General features: G+C 45.5%; 1 protein-coding gene across 3 annotated transcripts in view; it reads right to left on the reverse strand.

Moving 5' to 3' along the window:
• Positions 1-2,306, reverse strand: part of KIFC3 (kinesin family member C3) — a 41,534-nt gene extending 39,228 nt beyond the window's left edge. For all 3 annotated transcript variants that reach the window (XM_067552453.1, XM_067552471.1, XM_067552462.1), the window contains exon 1: positions 2,235-2,306. The gene's annotated coding sequence lies outside the window, so the exon portion shown is untranslated. The remainder of the gene's footprint in view (positions 1-2,234) is intronic.
• Between the last annotated feature and the right edge of the window lie 12,785 nt (positions 2,307-15,091).

Below are 15,091 nucleotides of genomic sequence, written 5' to 3' on the forward strand. Positions count from 1 at the left end.
TGTCTCATGAGGAAGGATTTGGCAGTGTTTGTTTCAATTAGACATTAAAATATCACTCATAACTTTACAAAATTGCTATAATTCATATTGCTGTGGCTCAATGACCCTATGTCTCAGTGATACTGTTGGTTCATCTGGAGAGAAGTATGAACCTAACATGGGTTCAAGCGCCACATGCTGTTGAATCAGTAAAGTAGTCAGAAAGGGCTAAATTCCCTGCCTCGGGGACTGACTCTAAACTCAAAGCCCTAATGGAGGGGGAAAAAAATCTGCCCTACAGATGAAACCACCGAAACTGAAAACAACCCAAAAAAAGACCTGTGGCTTGGCATCCAGGCAGTGGCATGAAGAAAGTCATCATTAGGAGAGTGCTCTGTGATCTAGGATTGTCTGGGTTCGTTTGGTCAAACTCAGGAGAACTGGATACATGAGCCTTATCATGTCACTTTGCACATACACACACAGAGCGTCTGGTCAGAGAATCTATGAACCAGTATAGACTGAATTAAAAGAGGTGGTAGTTATGCAATGAAAGTCAGTGCTAGGTAGGAACAGAGAAATAGGGAACATAAGTAGAGAATAGTACATGATCAGAAACTAGGTGAAGAGGAGAAACAAACGAATTTTTTTTTAAATTTACATCTCTGTTTAAAATTCCTGTAATCAGTTTATGCTTAGACTGGAAGCATTTCAGAACAAAGACTCTGTCTTTTCTATGCCATGCAAAGCACCTAACATGCATTAGGTGCTGATTAAATAATAATAAAAACAATCTTCTTTATTTTGCTTTTGTCGAGCACTTTTTATCCAAAGATTTCAAAATGCTGTACAAACATTAATGGAACCTTAAAAAACCCTGTTGATCTACTTAAGAGAGTCCACATTCACCTCTCCATCCTGCCTCGAACCACCACCTCACTTATTAAACCCATCCCACAACAAAAGGGGCCCCCACTCTTAAGTGCCTCCACATGGGCACAGGGATGGTGGCAGCTGCAGGATCCTAACCCCGGTATCGTCCCCCATTTTATTACTGTAAATTAATTCTGACCATTGGAAATGCTGAATCTTGAAACTACGATTACAGCAAATTTGATGCAGGGCATGTGAATAGAATGAATTCCATGTATTTTTATGCGTCCAGCTCTGCTATTTCCAAAGCATCTTACGCTCAGACAGGATTCTTGTCCCACATGTGGGTCTTGGCAGGTGAAGTGCAATGGCAGCGCAATGGCAGGCTCGCACTCTGCTGCTGTTAGAATGAGGAAGAAACCAGAATTCCAGCCACCAGCACCTACCCGGCCAGGGGACACCACCTGCCCCACAGCCACTGGACGGACAGGCTGACGGATGGAAAGAGGGGGCGATCTAAGGGGAGTGCAAGGGAGGAGAGAAGGAAAGTCCTGGTTAAAAGGCACAGAGCTGTCAGGCACACACTGCTAGGGCTGAGAGCCTGAGACTGCTGCATTGGCGCCAACTCCACCCCATGTACAGCGACAAAGGGTCCTTGCGGACAGCCCAGGCAGGTGTGGGAATAGCTTTTACTGGACCAACTTCTGCTGATGGATGGTACCAGCGTCCCAGCTACACAGGGCTCTTGTCTGAGGTCCTAGGGCCGGAAGAGAGACACACACAGGCACCAACCCCCTCCGCCCCCCACACATGCCACACAACTGGCACACACACAGTACAGCAGAGGCACCCACACCACACCACAGGCACATACACACCCCTCACACAACAGGCACCCCCACAAACCTCCCACAGCAGAGGCAGGCGCTCACCCCGCACACACACACACACACACACAGCAGAGGCAGGCACACCCCCCCCCCCACAGCAGAGGCAGGCACACACACACACACCACAGGCACACACACACCCCACAACAGAGGCAGGCGCACACACAAACACCACAGGCACACACACACACACCCACAGCAGAGGCAGGCACACACACACCCCACAGCAGAGGCAGGCAGGCAGGCACCCACACACACACACACACACACCCCACAGCAGAGGCAGGCAGACAGGCACCCACACACACACACACACACACCCCACAGCAGAGGCAGGCACACGCGGGGCACGCCAGACAAAAGAGGCACCGTGTGGAGCCCCCCGAAAAGCCGCCGCCAGGAGCCCGCGGAATCCCGGGCTCGGAGCCCGCCTCTCCCCCCGCAAGCCGTTAAGTGGGGACATGCACAAACGAGCGAAGGCCGGACACTCACCCCCGCCGGCCGGCCGGCGGTGCCCGGGCTGGGCTAGGCTCCCCGGGCTGCGGGCCGCGCTGTCACTCACTCGCGGCCCGGGAGGGAGCAGGAGTCGCCGCCCGGGGAAGTCTCTCCTCCCCTGCGCCGCCCACTCTTCCCTGCCTGCCCTGCACACCCCCCTGCACGCGCACACACACTCACACACACACACACACACACTTTCCACAGGAAACCAGGCGCTCCGGCTTGCTGCCGGTTGCCATGGCAGCCGGCTTCCCACACGCCTGCAGCTCCTTCTTCGCAAGGGCAGGCGGCCGGCGCGGCGCAGCACGGCACAGGAGCCAGCCCCCGCCCGGCCACCCCAATGCAGGGCGGCGAGCCGAGCCGAGCCAGGCCAGGCTGCGGCCCCGCGGGGCGAGCAAGCCCCCGGCCGGGCGAGGCGGGCCGGAACCGGCACGCAGACACACCCCGGCCCCCGACGAGACACCAGTGTCGCCTGGGCTGGGATCAGCAGCCCCGATCCGGGGGGCTGGGGGATTACACGGGGCTTAACGTGCGGGCGAAAGGCAGGAAAAGCAGCCCTAGGAGCTGGTTTCCCGGAGAAGGGCTGGGATCGCAGCGAGCTGACCGGAGCCAGGAGCCAGCCCACGGGCCGTCGTTCTTTGTCTCCAGTACACTGGCCGCATTTCATCCCCGCAGCAGCGTCCCCCCAGCTAGGGGCAGAGAGAGCCAGGCTTCAGCAGCTGCAGAGGACAGCACTCTCCAGTGGGGTCCAAGCCCCGTCTTTCCCTTCACTGAAAAACGAAACACCCCACCTCCTGCCCTAAATTGTTGTCCAGGGGTGTAAGCTCTGTCCTGGTCCACCTTCGAGGTGAATGCATTTCTGCGGTGGTTGAACTGATTAATCTGCATGGTTTGTAAAGCCTGCTGAGATTTTTCTGGATGAAGAGTGTTATGTGCAAACTCACTGTGGCAATCAAGTAATTTCCAAATGCCGGGGAGGGGGGTTAAATAATAAAACATAATATAAACACATATGGACTATCCAGATATTTATGTGGCCTGCATCTGAGCCCCTGCAAGGAAAGGTCTTTATGTTTACTATTTTTTTAAATGCTATCTGTGTTTTAATTCAAACATTCCCCTCTGTTGTTGGAAACCCAAACACAAGAACATTGCACTAGTGTGTAGCCTCTAGAAAGCTAGATTATTATTCAATTTCTTTTGCTTTATAAAATAATAGACATCTAAGTGCCTTTGACATAAATTCTAAAATCAAATCAGTCAGAACTAAACCCACCAACAGCTCCCAACAAAACTAGACCCACAACAGATCTCCCACAAAACTCTGTGCCTCCATACAAACCTCAATCCCTTTCACACCCCTTCCTCCCCAAAACTCCAAAAAATAGTTTTGCTTTACAGCAGTCTACTCTGTTTTAATTGTCTAAGATGAGTGAAATGCTAACAGCATAAATTAGATGTTTCCATTTTTTTCACTTTTCATGATCTAAAATTAGTTAGGCCATGTCTACACTAGCACTTATGTCGGCAAAACTTCTGTCACTCAGGGGTGTGAAAAAAACAAACATAAGATTTGCCAGCATAAGCACTCGTATGCACAGCGCTATGTTGGCAGGAGAGGCCATAGCTACTGCTGCTCATTGAGCTGGTTTTATAATGTTGCCGGGAGAGCTCTCGCCCATCAGCATAACGGCTACACGAGAGATCTTATAGTGGCACAGTGATATCGGTAAAGCTGTGCTGCTCTAAGCTTGTAAGTGTAGACATATCCTTAGTAAAACTGTAAGGGATTTATTTAATAACATGATTTTTTACTTGACAATGACCCAATAAACAACAAAACTACATATCTCTAGCACCTTCAGTCTGAGATTCTCAAAGCACTTTGCAAACTTTAATGAAGAGAGAGTAATGCCCACTTTGAAGATATGGATGGGGAAACTCAGGCATAGAAAGGGGAAGTGACTCACTCAAGGTCACACAAAGTTTGTAGCAAGGTTGAGAATAGAATCCAAATGGCCTGACTCCTAACCCTATGCTTTAGCCACATCATCCTTCCCATTTCCACAAATCACAGGGGTGACAAATGACTAGGTCTACATTTAGTTGTGAGGAATGCATAAAAAACATGACTTAGATTTTAAAATAACTTAAAAATAGTTTCTTTGTATAACCCTAGCAGGAGACTGGATTGGTCCCTTCCAGTTCTATGTCCCAATTAGAATTCAAGTAATGATTGCTGGTGGCTGACTAAGAAAACTGAACTACTTAAGTCAGATCTACACTTGAAAGGCTTTGCTATACCAGTATATTATACTGGGAGGTGCTCCTAGTATGGACGTAGCTTATACCTTCATAACTGCACTCTTGCCAGTATACCTTATTCCAGATCTCCTCCCCCCCGAGAAGTAAGAGAAGTTTTGCTGATATAACTGCGTCTACACTACGGGCTTTTGCCAGCACAGTCATGTCAGTCACATATCAAACCCCTGCCCAACACAGCTCTACCAACAAAAGGTTGTAATAAACACCTGGCCATAGAGGAGTGTTTTTACTTCAGCAATGCTGTAGACAACAGTGGGAAAAGACACCAATGTGGAGAGAGGAGAAGACACACAGTCCTTCCTCTAGTCTAAACACCAGGGGACAGATTTCTCTCCGATGGAGGAATAGGGGCAAACAGCTTGTGCCTTCCCTACTCAGTGGCTTGTGGGGACAGTGCAGTTCCTAAGGTAGGGCTGCCCTATGTTGTAGCCCTGCTGCAATGGCCCCAACGGGTCTTCAGAAAGGCACAGAATTGCTGGGTGGGCAGTTCATTCTCACCCCCAACACGCCGCTTATGTGCTCCATCTCGCTTCCACTCCTTAGCTGCCTTGCAACATGTCTGCTGCCCCGTGCTTTGGCACGGACTGTGCAGAGCTGACAGAGCTGCTCTGAGCCTGGAGTGGGGGCTTCTGCACTGAGGATATTCCCCAGGGGTCCCTGCACTTGTGCTGCAGCTGCTTTCAGACAGCTTAGTTACATAAGGAGCAATGAGGAACTGGGCCCTGAACCCTACCTATCAGCACAAAGGTGATCTGGCACTCCTGTACCGAGTGACTGATGGAGGTCCGAAGCTTTTGGGGTCTCCGTGCTGCCTCAGCATTGCTAGCCCCGATCCCAGCTCCTACTCAAACCAATCACCTTGGCAGTAGAGACAAAGACTTGCTCACCAAGTTCTTGCTTGAGGCCAAAAAATTGTTAGGCTGAACCCATGTTTCATTATCCAGCAAGAAATGGTCCTGACAACACTCCACTCTGAAATTCTTCTGTCTGAGCCACACAAGTTATGTTGCCTGCTGTGGATAGAGACCTGCACATCTGTTTGCTGGTGATCAGTTGCCCACCCGGCCCAATTCACTTTCCTTTCATTGCCTCAGACAAAACTAAAAAAAGTGGTAAAATTCACGTGGATGTGAAAAGACTTCGCTATGAAAGGTGCTGACAAAGTCCAGGCACTTCCTTGTACTCACTGGGAAGGAAGGTGCGTGGGGGAAGGGATGGGGAAAGGTTCCCACATTCACTAGACAAAAATATGTTTGTCTTCTGTGAAGCTAAAAATGAAAGGAATGCAGACACAGCACCCACGTGGCTGCGTGCACCCAAGTACTTGGTAATTAAAAGATTTGGTAGGGGATTAACTTGTGAGAAGCATGCAGGGTGTAAAAATAAACTTCATCTTCTCCTTTTGTCCTTCTCCAGTCTCTTCCCTCCTCTACAACCTGATCAGATGCCCAGTGTGGCTGTTTCTTATGATACTGGATGTTTAACTTAGAGCCTCGGCTTTGGAGACAAGTAATTACATGAGAATCTCAGCTTTTGTTACAAAAACATATTTCTACCTCATGGTTGTGAAGAAAAGCATGCAAATGTGATGGAACTGCACCCAGAAGACTCAAATATCAGAAAGAAAATGAAAAGAACCTTATTTAAAAAGAAAAAACAAAAACAAAAGAACCTCAGTTTTTAAGACACTTGTGATTTTGGGAGGCGCTGAATCATGATATTTGAATGTTTGAAGCTGGTTAGCAACTGGATACTGTCTGCAGCAAAACATAAATGCACAGCTGTCACTACGCTAGTCACCCAAATGCTGCCACAGTTTTGACAGTTTGCTGATGCAAGCCTCAGACTTGCAATATGTAGACTCCTTGGAAGAATTGAAGGACACCACCACACTCATCCTCACCAAAGTCCCAGAACTCCAGACGACAGCATGCATGCAGAACTGATACTGAAACATGATCTCATCATCTCCATCTTGTCACAACTCCACTGGGTTTCCTTATCTGGTACAAGAGCCTTCCCTCTCACCAAGAACTGTCTTGCCATTAAAGTAAAGAGATAGGAGATAGGATATTTCAGTTCTGCCACTGACTTCCTAGTTGACTACAAACAAGTCGCTTGACTTCTTTGTCAGTCAATTTCCCCTTCTGTAAAATGGGAATATAATACTGGTCAACCTCACAAGAATATTGATTGGTTAATTCATTAATGGGTGACATTCACCCTTGTGCAGAGGGCCAGCACAAGATTCTACTGAATCACTTAAGCCCTCTTTTGAGGGCTTAGATGAGACTTAAGTGGTACATAGGGCCTTGTGAATGTGAATTTCATCCTAATGTTTGTAGAGTATAGTGATCTGCAGATAGAAGACTCTATTGTTTGAGAGAGGAAGCATTGTCAGTGTAGCAGAAGGTGACACACCCTTGCTTCATGTGTCAGAGAATTTGCTGAGTGTCTCCTTTCCCCTCCCACATTGCAATACCAAATCACAATTTTTCTTGGGTATAGTTAGGGAATTCAATCTCTGTGTCATTCAGCTCTGCCTCCGTGATGATACTCTCGCTAATAGATACTTGGAGATGTGTTTATTAAAGGTACTAAGCACAAAACCAAGATATCTGGACTCCAGAATGAGGTGTATGTTCCATCTCATTTTGTACCACTAGCATGCTTCATGGAGAACGGGGAAAGAGAAATAAAGAATCTGTAAAACAAGTGAAGAGAAAATAACTGTGAGCTTCTGCTTTGTTTAAACCCATTAATGGGTGACCCTCATCACCTTTTCACGCCTGTTGCTTCAGCCCTGTTCACACCAGCAGTCCATTCTAACAGCAGGAGTGGGAGATAGTACTGCCAATTACTCTCTCAGTTGTGAAGGGAAAAAAAAAAACCTCTGTATTCACTTGTTCCTCTGCAGTCACCCTCTGGGAATATTTATAGTTTGCAAACAGCAAATGACGTTTTTGCAGAGAACATTAACCATATCAACCACAGGCTTCCACAGATGCCGCCACTTCTAAACTGCAGATGCCAGCTGATTTAGAGGACCAGAAAATGCAACAGAAAACACCAGAGACTACATACTCTGAACTTCTAAGAACAGGTACCTCCAATTTTTCTTCTTCTGAACTTCACTTACATTCCAAAATCACTGCCTTCACCCCAGCTGAGCATGTAGGCCCTGATTCAGCATAGCATTTACACATATGTGTAATGTTAAGCACATGACCAATCCCGTTGACTTTAAAGGGAATACTCATGTGCTTTAAATTACCATGTTCTTAAGTGCTTTGTTGGACAGAGGTCAGACTTGGGAGACAACAGTGCTTATTTAGGCCTTAACTTCAGTGGGTTTTGGCTCAGGCCCTTAACAGAGGAAGAATTTAAAAGAATAATTTCTAAGGCTAGAGTAAAGCAGTGTTTCTCAACCTTTTAAGTAGCAAATACCCCCTGACTTCTGAAAATTTTAATAAGTATCCCAACATTCAATTTTCCACTCTGAGAAATACAATCTTTTCCCCTTTACCGCTAGATGACTGTATTTCTCGTAAAGCAGGATTGTTCTGCAATGCTGTGTGGCTGTGGCAGATCACAAAACCCCTGCTGTTTCTCCCTTCTTCCTCCTCCCCATCCTCCATATAGGAGCAAAGGTCAACACCAGCCAATCACCATGGCCTGATGGCGGGGTCACGTGGTGTTCTCCTCACACAGGTGGGAACTTGTGAGCTATGAGCAGGCTCTAGTGGCCCACCAGAGTGGATAGCAGGGCTCCCCAGGGCCGTCCCTAGGGGGGTGCAGACCTGGGGCAAATCACACTGTGTGGGCCCCTCTTAACATTTTTATACTGGTAAAATCTGGGTCTGTCATAGTTGTTAATTTCACTGCTCAACTAGGGTAGAGCCCTGCTCCAGGACTAGGCAAGCTGCTGGGCTCTCCACCTGGCTTTCTGGGCTTTCCTGGGAAAGTTGCAGGTGGCTGCTGTCTGGCTGCCAGCCCGGGAGGTGGGCGACTGCCACCTGCTCCAAGCTGGGGCGGAGGAGGCTTCCATGCAGGCTGGTACCCGGGGACGTGGGCAGGCGGCAGGCAGCTGCTGCCCATCTTCAAGCCAGGGCGCGGGAGGCTGTCTCTCGACTCAGAGCCAGGGCGCAAGTGGCAACCACCCAGCTGCAAACCCAGCTCGCAGGGTGCAGAAGGCTGCCTCTGGGCTCCCACCTGGGAGCTGGGACCGGGCAGGATGCAGGTGGCTGCCACCCAGCATTCCAAAAAGCCAGTGGCTACCGCCCAGCTTCCCAGGACTGGGGCAGCTGTCGTCTACCTCCCAGCTGGGAGCTGGGACTGGGCGGGAAGCAGGTGGCTGCAACCTGGCTTCCCCAGAAGTCAGCAGCAGCTGCTCACCTCCCTTCATTGGGTTTTTCACTGCGTGCCCCCTGCCTGTGTCTCACATACCCCCAGGGGTACATGTACCACAAGTTGAGAAACTATGGAGTAAAGAATAATAAACCCACATAAACAAATTGCTAATTGAATTAAAGTTGCTGAAAGAATTAATAAAACCCTTATGCAGAATACATACCTACAGCATTAACATTAGATTTAAAAAGACAGGAAATAATTAGTTGGGGGTAATTTACATAAATATTCTATTACCTGTATAGTTCATTCATTTGGTTTAATAATATTGACATGTGAAAATTTATCTTACACATTCCAATAACAACTGTAATGCTATATTGTCATTAACTTAATTTATAAACTGTAAGGGTAGTAGAATATTTATGTAAATTATCTTAACTACTCATTTCCTATCTTTTGAATGCTTAGATTTTTTTATTGGTATGCTGTAGGTACGCACCATAATATAAGGGTTATATCATTTACATCAATCTTAACTCTAAATTAACAAAGGTTTGTGTGGGAATTTCCTAGTTTTTAAAAAAAAAAAAAATATGAGGAACCCTGAAGTTAACACTGGGCTGGCATAAATATCTTTATACGTGGGGGTATGTTCAGTATTGTCACCCACAAATATTCAACAGCCATGAGTCAGGTCCTCAAAAATCATGAGATTGGCTTAAAAGATGAAGGTTACTCATCTGTCATTGAGATGGACTCTGCATATTCACACTCCTGGGAAGTGCCGCTCTGACAGCAGAAGGTTTCATAGCAGTGCCCATTGGAGCACTCTAGTGCCCCCTCCTGTTCCTTCCTTCACTGGTCCTCAACATTCTGAGGTTGAGGCCATAAAAGGTGTTTCCATCTGCCTCACTTCCTTCCACCCACTGCCTCCTCAAGTAGGAGGCTGTAATTAGGATTCCAAGGATTCCAAGGGAAGGTGGGTGGGGAGTGTGAATGTTCAGAGTCTGTCTCAAAGAATTCCAGTTACAGGTGAATAACCTTTACTTCTTCTTTGAGATGCCTCTGCACATTCCTGCTCATGAGATAGTTTGATAAGCTGTACTGTCAACCAAGGAATGTGGGACATGAAATCCTAATTAAACAGTGACTGAAGTACTGCACTACCAAATCTACCAACTGGGATGCTCGCATAGTGTATAGTGTTTGTAAATGTCTGAATAGAGCTCCATGTTGCAGCTCTGCAAATTTCTACAATGGGAATATGCCAAATGCATGCCGTGGACTCTACCTTTGGCCTTGTGGAATGTGATCTAATTGTTATCTGGAGAGGGAGAGAGGCTCATTTGTAACTTTTTTCAAGGCATGGCCTTACCCACTGAGATAGCCTTTGTAAAGTAATTGCCTGCCTTTTATTATTTTGTGTGTAAGAAATAAAAAAGATTTGGTGACTTCAATCTAAACACTTTGATCTCTGGGTAAAAAGCTGAACCCATTTTAGCATTTAGCATCGAGCATCTACTATGTCCAAATGAGCGTGAGGTCTGGGAAAGAATGCTGGTAGATTGATTGTTTGAGATGGAAATCAATTACCACCTTGATAAGGATTTTGAGTGGGGACAGAGAACCACTTTGTCCCAGGGAAAACTGTGAAGGATGGATCAGCTATTGGAGTTAGGAGTTCACTTGCTCTTCTGATAGAGATTATGGCTATAATGAAGTCTGTTTGACTGATAGGTGAAACAAACAGCAAATATTCTTTCAGCAACTCAGAGGGTGGCTTCATAAACTGAGTAATGACTAGGTTAAGGTCCCATGATGGAGTTGGACCTTTGACTCATAGCTAATAGTTTACTAAACCTTCCATAAATCTCTTTATTCTGTCATGAGTAAGTACAGTAGTATTTTGTAAGTAGATATGGCTGCTAAATGAACTTTCACAGGTGGTCAGGAGAAACCAGAAAGTTTCAAGTGAAGGGACTATTCAGATATAGACTGGATGGAAGCTGAAGTTGGGACTATGTTGTTACTGGATGCCCAAACTCAAAATCTTTTCTGCTTTAGGTCATAGCACTTGCAAGTCAATAGCTTCCTGCAATTTATCAAGACATATTGTACTTCCAGTGAACAGGACCTGAGAGCCCAGCAAATTGCCCTCAGTTCTAGCATGTTGATTGTAGCTTCTTCTCCAAATAGTTCCAATCATTGTGAATAGCTAAATGGTTGACATGTAATGAACGCAGAGTCTTTGAGTTGGGCTCTAAGAAACTGTGAGAGATGAGGAAGGAGGGGACGGAAGAGCGCTCTAATGGGCACTGCGAGTGCATCCCTTGAGTGGGAATGTGCAGAGGCCACTCAAAGAAGAATCAAGAGATTTATATATATATATATATTACAGATATTAATTTGCCTTTTGGTTTGTGAGCCTTTAGGATACACTTGGAACATATTTTTGAGCTCTTCTACACAATCTGAGGGCTAGAAACTTACTTTTTTTCTTAAATGAAAGGTGATCCTTATCATTTGATGCCTGAACTTTCAGAAAAACACCAACTACTGAGAGTCTCACAATCAAATTGTGAGAGTTGGCAACACTGCAAAAAGTTCAGTAAGGATTAGGAATCATTCCTGCTGCTGTTCTGAGCAATTCCCCAAGATAACTCTCTACTGCAGAGTTCTTGAGCTGTGCAACAAGGGAGGGGAGGAGTTTCTGAGCTGGAGTGATGAAAGGGCACTCAGCACTTTAAAATTTTAAGGGCACTGAAGGAGATCTGGAGAGAGGAGAGGTTTAAAAATTAAAAGGTGATAGCTTTAAAATGCCCACGAATATGGTACTTTTTCGTTTTAAAGGACTAAGCCCTTTCCTTGTTCCTACTGGAAAACTCACAGCTTTTGCAGAGCTGAGAAAATTCACAAGAGAAGGGATTCTCTATTATTTCTCTCTTGCAGAGTTTCTGAGATTCCCCTGTCTAGTGGAGTTAGGAATTCAGCAGGAGAGATATTGCAGAGATTGCCCCTGTGCTGAGGAGTTCCTGCACTGTATAGGAGAGAGAAGTCTCTGCTGTCATTGAACTCCATAAAGCTTTCTGTTTCTACAAGCAAACGTGCTTCAAACGAGCCAGGCTAGTTCTTCAGCACCTTAAATGTTATGTCTATTTAACACCAACACCCAACAGGAACTGAACCTCGAGCCTCTAGACCTTAATACATGAGCTTCTACTGCCTGAGCTAAAAGATGGATGTAGCAGGCTCATCAATTTCTATTGGCCTAGTTTAGCCACTGCTCGAGGAGGAGAGACTGCCACACCAAACAGGAATAGCTTGCAGAGATAGAATTGTAAGTGCTATCGTTTTAAGTGACTAGTTTAAGTGCTGAAATAAATAGCTGTCTCAGCAATCAGCCTTTCAGAAGCAGAAAACATTAAGGAGCTCAGCACTGCTAGGGCTACATCTGGTTACCAGTGACCCAGGGAGCGAACAATCACCTCAGCTTCTAGGTTAAGTGCCTGACTGTCTCAGCTCTAACTGTGCTGTGGAGTTCTGAACTCGGAGGATTTAAGGGACCCTGTGAGTTAGGAATGTCATTGGGAAGTTAAAGTGTGAGGTGGGGTCGAACAGCCAGGTAGTCCAGGGACACTAAGGAAATTAAAAACTCTATAGTATTGTTTGTGCCATTTGATTGTCCACAGCTTGATTTCTGCAAAGTAATCATGGTAGAAATTACCTCCTCAACATGAGTCCTATATGTGTTCCTGGAAGTGGGTGGGCATGAGCCCGCCCACTGCTAAAGGCCCCGGCCCCTCCCCCAGCCTAAGGGGAGGAGTCACTGGGCCTGGGACTCAACTAATTACTGGGGACAGCTGATCCTCAGCATGGGTAAGAGGAAGGCACATAAAGCTCTGAGGTAGCCATACCAGTAAAATAAAGGCAGACACATTCACCAGTGTTTACGTATGATGTGAAATCATTGGCTTTTTCTGTTTCACCCCTTGATGCCCTCAAGAGCTAAGAGTAATCCACTGAGTAATTTGAGAATCCACAGGGAAAAGAGATAGCAAGAAAACTGAAAAAACTAAACTAAAAAAACTGGGTGTGTTTAGTTGTGAGAAAAGAAGAGGGAGGGTAGACCTGATAACAGTCTTCAAATTTGTTAAGGGCTATTATAAAGAAGACTGTGATCATCTGTTCTCCATGTCCCTTGAAGATCGGACAAGAAATAATGGGCTTAATCTGCAGCAAGGGAGATTTAAGGTGGATATCAGAAATAGCTTTCTATCTATAGGACCACGAGCTTTTCCGAAGAGCCTGGAAAGAAGGATAAAAGTGGTCTCTGACACACTAGGTTTTTCACAGGCTAGGAGGAAGGGCTTGGGGAGAAGTCCCTTTGCTGCTCCTGTTTTCAGAGAAGGAAGGGGAGAGACAGGGATCAGAGTGACCACTGACCTGAGCTTCAGCATACAGGATGGAATGGCAAGAAGGAGCAGGGGTCTCAGAAGCGAGAGGAGTTGGGAGCACAAAGGTCTCTCGTGCTCTTTAGAGAGTGATAGGGACACAGCAGAAGCCCTAGAAAAAAGTCAGGGGAGGAGGGGGCAAAATTAATTAACTGATTAGGAGCAGTGTTCATTGATTTGGGAGGAACAGAAGGGTTCATGGACAGGGTGGGGGAAAGTAGGATTAATATAGAAAAACTAGATGAATAGTAGAAAATTGTATTCATGAGCACATTGGCTGAATCAGATTCAGAGCTTGACTAGATTCAGCCATGTTTATTCCCTTTTTTTTTTTTTTTTTTTTTTGTTCTCTTTCCCATGTATTTTTAGATGACTGGGTTTTGTTCACAGAAGTGTTTGGCAAGGAGCTTTTATTAGTGTGATTATGGCAAATGGAGCAAGGTGTTTGAGATGTGGCCAGATACTGAGGCAAGGAGTATCAGCAATTGCCCTATGGAATAAGTCCTGCATATAGCACATGGCCATTTATATGATCTGTGGTCAAATGCACATGACAACACAACATCTAGCAAGACAAAGTAGTTAAAAAGGACCTCAAAAGAGATTAGTTCAGGCTTCAATGCTAAGATAATTTTCCTTACAAACAAGAGAGAAGGCAAGCTTTTAATGCATATGATTCCGAGAAAGGAAAACAGACCTACTCACGCTACTAACCACAATTCTTCTGAAACCAAGATGGCACCTGCCTGATAACTGGGCTCTCTCCAACTGATCATATTGTTTGTAGTGATATTAGTTTGCATGATATGACACAGAAACACAAGCAAAATAACACCTTATCACAACACCCACTGGAATCAGTGCTTTCCAAACATGCCCACAAGGTACCAAGTGCACTATCAGCAGCTGGAAGTTAATCATTAAAAATATATGGACAACTATCAAGCAATTTCCATGCTAAATTACATTCACATACGCACAGAATGCACATTCCACTAAGTCATACACACTCCACCAATAACAGTACAAACATTCTGCCAGTAACATAAAGATAATTACATAGAACCATATTCTGAAATCTTTACTCAGTTTTTATGCAGACAAACTTTCACTGTACTAAATGAGAGCTTGTCTGAGTAAGTAATGAGTAAAATGTGGGTTCAGGATCTGTCCCTCAGTGAGCATGGCAAAGGTAAGTACTGGTGTTGCTTAAGGGACAAACTGAACTCCCTAGAATAACTTTAATCTGATATGAATTTCTGACTGCTGTATAAGCTGCAGTGAATTGAAGATTGCACAGTGATCCTAGCTAATTCCATATCAAGAAATCTTCAAATTCACATTTCCTTACATGGGAATGAAGCAGTCACACAAGAGAGAAAGTTTGGAGTGGAAGACAAAACAGAGTACTTGACAGGTATATTATGGTTAATAAATGTTCGTTTTCCTCTGGATTCAAATATAATTTAATGAATACACTGAAACTTACCAGACTCATATCATGTTCTCTTTAGTAGATACTTTTGCATATCACAAAATCAGCCCAGTTGTGGCTGCCTGTGCAGGAAAATCCCTTACTGTCATTAGCTGGAAGTTGGAGGTCAGGACTGATATGCATAGGCAAACCTGTGTGAAGGAAGCTTGCCCAGCATTGTTTAATTCACTTTCATTACGCATAAATGCTTAGAAACCTCTCAAATATGGAGGAATAAGTTAGCTGTT

This window comes from Emydura macquarii, unplaced genomic scaffold (genome assembly GCF_026122565.2).
Source record: "Emydura macquarii macquarii isolate MOO-44397 ecotype Brisbane River unplaced genomic scaffold, CSIRO-AGI_Emac_v2 contig_295, whole genome shotgun sequence".
In the NCBI taxonomy this organism is placed as follows: Eukaryota; Metazoa; Chordata; order Testudines; family Chelidae; genus Emydura; species Emydura macquarii.